Raw genomic sequence first — 5,738 nt, 5'->3', positions numbered from 1 at the left:
CCTGCTACTCTAACCATGATATATTCGCAAGTTTTCCTGCGGCAACGTGAATGAAATGCTGTCTAGACTTGCCCAGAGGTCCAGTAACGTGTCTCTCGGGGCAATGGATATCTACTATATCTTGGTATCACTTATTTTCTTATATGCGTTTGCTATTCCATACACTGCTCTGCCATGCTCGAAAGAATGTCTCGGAATATCCTCCTCACATCGCAACGACTAAGACATCTCCGCAAATCCAGGGACCGGATCCAGCTAGCTGGCTTCGAATTCTCACATAGTAATAAAAAAACCGGGAGAGACCATTCAATATCCTGCGAGGCATTTGGCGGGGACGATTCTCCTGGAGGGGATACTGAATGGCTTTCCTAGCATCTATACGAAGTGTCCGTTGCACTCACGAAACACTTGGCAGGAGGATGGGGCCGCCTTGCTGTAATACCTAAAAGGGTCACGTTCTTGTTGACATACTCTGGTACCATTGAGTCTCGTTCAGGAGTCTTAACGGCCACAAGAACCATACCCATATTCTACATCAAACCCACGGCTCTCGTTTCGGAGACATCTTGCTTGGCATATGGGCAGAGGCAGATTAGATGTCACCGTGCCGAACGTCTGTAATGATGATACAGACCCGGGTTGTCTGGACCGTCGGGCTGGTCCTCTCAGAGTATATGCCAAACCCGAAGAGTCTATTCGTACAATGGTAATCTGCTCTGGAGAAGACAGTGGAATGGCCCGCTAGGTTTCCGAACGGCTTACACGTTTTGTCACCGCTAATGCTGTATAAGGACCTACGGTGACCTGTTCGTACAACATAATAGAAGCCTCTGAGCCAAGCCGTGTGACGTCTTGGAGTGAGCTCTTGCGGATATTGATATGTCGTTACCCCATACGCCGAACTCTTCAACATGCGGGCAACCAAGCATAAGGAGCGTCTGACACTTTACCTCCTCTTCCAATATCCCATTCCTCCGTTCTCTTATTTCATTGCCTGGTGAATCCGACTGCTCGGGGTCGGCACATTGGTCTATCCATACACCAAGTGCCAGGCTTCTCTTCTCGATGCTAGACGATCTCGGATGGAACGTCACCCAAAATACAGGAAAGCCATTGGAACCCCGAAGAATGCACGCAATCTCCAAACAAACTCCCGATGCAGCCCTGTGAATGGACATCGGCTCCAAAATGCACAAATTCCCGGACCTATGATATTCGTACGAATTATGCTCTGTCGCAAATCACAACCGACCCTGAGTGGCGTCTCCTTAAGTCTTACATGCATGATGCAGGAGACGTGTATCGCCACCGAACTGTGCACGAAATGTATGGTTTTTCGGACATGTAATTCGCACGTACGAACTATTAATTAATCATCAACCTCTTCACCTCGCGATCAGCTAGAGCTGCAAAAAGATCCAGTTCGACTGGCTAATTCCGACGCATTCTCTGTACACTATGGAGTCATCGGTCATCGTACGGAGTAAGGCCACACCGAATCCTCTATTAGGACACCGACTTTTACACAGAGGTCGCTGCCAAGCCAGACCTGCTCAGGGGCTAGAAGCCGTCCAATGGTTCGGCGTCACGTGCTGACGCGACTTGCCAGGGTGATGCTGCGGGGAAGCGATTGTTTACGCTACACGAGTTCGCGTCGCACTTGTTTACTTTTTGCCATAAAACCCCGCACTTCCACGAGTCACGTCAGAGGAAAAAGAAGGCAAAAAAAGAAAAGAAACAAAGAAAACAGCCCCAAAAAGACGGGCTAAAAAAGACGACCGAGGCAATGCCACCATCACTCCTTGCATACACGTACTGCAGACTGGTGGGACTCTATTCCTTGTCCCAACCCTTTGTCTTGTTTGGTTCGTCAAGTCCACGATTATTCCCCGCCGAAACCTGAGACGTGGGCGGAAACAAGCGCAACGAGTAAAGAGGTGGGTGAACCAGGGCCAGGCTGTGCACCAGTTGATTGCGTGCATCGACTCCGTAAGAGTTTACTTCGTACGAACCGCGGGGCAAGAACCCACGCAATCCTCCCAATGCATCACAATGAAGTCATGTCATGTTTGGAAAGGAGAAAGCCTCGATCGAATCGGACTCCGTGGGCGCGTCCCGGCCAAGGGAGGGGTTCCCGCCAAGCCGACCTAACCGCCAGGTACGTACGGCATCTCCGGTAAATGGATGCCGTTGTCCAAACCCAGCTGAAGCGGTCCACCAACTCGTCTACCAAGTGCTCCCGTTACTGACCGATCGATCAACAACCGACCAGTTGGAGGGGCGGTCGGATAACAAAGAGGAAAGAACGAGGAAGGGAGGGAGTCCTCGTGATGCATATCTCGGCTCCATAATTACTACCATCCATTGTTAGATGCACTGCCTGCGACCCGGTGGTCAAGGGAGGTCGACTTCGGGACGCCCATTGGGCGTTGCTGTACACTACTTCCAGACGCTCGGCGTTCTAAATATCTTTGATGTCAATCGGGCCAGTCGAAAGAGAGGAAACGGCAAAAGCGGTGAGGGGTTGAACGATTGAACGCCATTGTCGTTTCCGATGAATAGATGATTCCTTTGTTGAGATCGAATCGGCCGGATTCGGTTCTGCTTGGCTTGTTCCAAGTAAACAAACATGATGCGCCATGCGATCGCTTCAATGGGAACCATTTCCATAGAGCCTCTACTATTGATTGTGTGCCTTGCGCATGACCCCCTCTGCATGCATGGTGCAGCCAGCACCGCCGAGACTACCCACTGCTCGCGTTTGAGGATTTACTCGTCATAGACCATCATGCCATGCCAGACATCGAGCGCATGAAGTCGGGGCACAAGGCAGGTAAGACAACAATGACCGCGACACTTAACTACTTCGTACACACACAAGAGACGCCAACCATGCGGAAACCAAGAGTTGAGAGCATCTAAAGAGACTAAAAGAGGAAGCTCTTCAGATGAATGACGTGCTTCAAGTGTCCCAGGCCTGGTTGGACGGGCCCCCATCTCGGTGAAAAAACAAGGCAGGGTCGCAGGGCCTAAGAGTTCGGACCCGGCTGGGGAAGGTTTGACAGGTCCGATCTTGGTATCCGGAGTCGGATTAGTTCTGCGAACTTTTTGGTCGTCGGATCAAAGGCAAGAAAGGGGTTGGGGGTTTGGTTTTCGGGAACTGAACGCCCAGAATGTCTGTCCTCTCGAAGTCCTCGTCACATATGGGGTTTCCGCGCATACGGTCATGTTGTTAGTCGTACAGATACGCACTCCGCAACTACAGCAAGTCAGCTTGAAGGCTTGGGTCCGGCGCCGTTCTGTGCTACCGCCGCCCAAGTTTGCTGGTTTCTTCTCGCTGTCATGTCTTTGTTGAGGTGATGGTTCAGTGATGATTCACAGCCTGCATGACTATTATCCTCAGCGCTTCCTTCGACCTGGTTGGCATTTGAGAGCGTCTGCAAAAAGCAATGGGAGACGGAGCTTAAGAAGAATGCAAGCTGATAAGGAGGGCGCCAAATGCGGTCATCAGCCGCCCCTGCGACCACCTGGTCGTCGTCGGATCAAGTTGGTTGGCTTGTGCCCAGCTCGGCCTCCGAAGAGACGGGTCGCAGCTGAACGGACGGCCTTGTCTTGTCACCACGTCGCGACCGAGGAAAAAGGCCAAGTTAGGAAAGGCTTCGCACAAAATTTGCAGGGATTCCTTGGTCCCATTCGTCCTTTTTCTTTTCTTTTCTCTTCTTTTTTTTTTTTGGGCCTAGCGACCGCTTCTAAGCCAATGGCAAAGGGACGTTGATAGGTACCTACCCTAAGTACACGGAATTAGGATTTCTCATGACGGAGCATTGAGCTTTACGATAGGTACTTCGTCGTGGAAAGGCTCCCCCACGCTTTTGGCTCCTTTCCCGCTCTCGCTTTTTAATACCGCGCAATTGACGTATTAGGAGGCTCAGAGGGACGTGGTGGAGAAGACAGGGTCGATTTCTCAATAAAACAGGGTTGAATGCAATTTTCTTGGATACCCGTAGATACGTACCTTTCTGACTTTTTGCTCTGTCCCATCCCTTTGAGAACCAGCAAACAAGTTCAAAATCAAAATTGAGAAAAAAAAAATAGAAATAAAATTGGAGCATGACTCCCCGCGTGGACTGTGCTGAAGCTCTCACCCAGAAACACAACTCCCGATCCTGCTGCTCCAGTTTCTTTTTCCTTCTCGTCGTGTCTTATATGAGGTCAGTTTGCATTGGACAGATAAGCTAGAACAACGGGAACAGACGTTTTCTCCATGCATGCATTGCTTCGTACAGATGCCTTATGCACGACTTGATCGACCGTATTGTGCAAACCCGATCTTCGCTTGTTCATTATTCCATCAAGAGCCCTGACCGCAATTGGCGGGGTCGGCCACGAAAGTACAGGTGGACTGAGAGCACCACCCATGCAGCCAAGTGCAGCTTCTTCCTGCACGAGAGCTCTAGGCTTTCCCCTCGATTCTCCACTGCGTTGCCCGGTCGAAATGTTTTGTACAGATGTCAAAGTAAACAATTGAGGACCTGTACAGAGGGACGACGATGATGAAATGCATCGATGGCGCCGGTAACTAATGCGCGGTCTGGTAACCAGACTCGGCCACATGGAGAAAGAAGAAGCAAAGACTCAAGGAGCTCAGGTTCAAGGGATTTGGCCTTGTGGATTCACTAATCAATTTGACTTGCACAATCTCGGGAGAGCCTCATCCACCACGTGTTTCTTGTCCGATATTGCCCCCAATGGTCTGGGCCAGGCAATGGGAGCTCGGGCTGATTTGAGTTTTGGAGGACATTGATCGATCTTGCGAGATTGGAGACTGCAAGGGATTCCTTTCCATGTGCTCGAACTGGTCTCCTATCTCGGGCCTTCAATTTATTTGGTCTGCGCCAGTCGACCACAAAAAATCGGGTAAAACGGGGACTTTGACTACATTGGTCGCTGGTGAGGGAGGTAGCGTTGCAATTCCGAAGTCCGGAGTACGGAGTACGTACCTCGTTCTATTTACTGCCTTCCATTGATTGTTGCTTGCTCCCTTTGCGCCATGACCCTCCTCCGGCCAGACACCGAGCACGCCGTCGCAGCAGAAGTAGCTGCTTTCCAAGCTCCGTCTCTCAATCCGGTGAAACCAGGAAGCGACGTCTTTTCGCGTGTTGGGATCCGTGCCCCGCAGTCACCCAAGGAGGATTTTGGGAGGTGAAACAGGGAGAGTCGTACTGACAAGGAATCCGGGGTGGGATCATCTGGTACCGTACGTTGTATCGTCAGCCTCGGCCACCAATATCAGCCGGCAAGAGTCAAGGCTCAGCTCCAGGGTAGGTACTTTTATGCCAAGCGAAAAGAGCTCGGTCTGACGTGCTTGTCAGGCAAGTAACGACGACGGTACGGATAGGTACGATGCGATTGATCCGTCCGGCAGAAGTTCTTTACGAAGTATGACCATCACACATCACTCGCTTGAGTCGACCGCCGACGGGCGACAGATTCGTAGACACTCTCTGCACGTCGTAAGGCAACAGTCACACAACCTGCTTATCCATTTGGTCGTCCAATGGTTTGCCCCGGGCTGGAGCTGCAGAGCTGCAGCCGGGTGGGGGAGCTTCCGAAAAGCTGCCAGTCAACCGCCCTGGGTTGGCTGGTCGGACACGGCTGCAGCACATGATGCATGTGCAGGCATCGGGGACAGGGTCTGTCGTCTTTCTGTGGAGGATTTGTTCTCCTCGAAATTGTTT

Source organism: Sodiomyces alkalinus (genome assembly GCF_003711515.1).
Source record: "Sodiomyces alkalinus F11 unplaced genomic scaffold SODALscaffold_7, whole genome shotgun sequence".
Taxonomy (NCBI): Eukaryota; Fungi; Ascomycota; class Sordariomycetes; order Glomerellales; family Plectosphaerellaceae; genus Sodiomyces; species Sodiomyces alkalinus.
Note: the sequence above shows the minus strand (reverse complement) of the source record.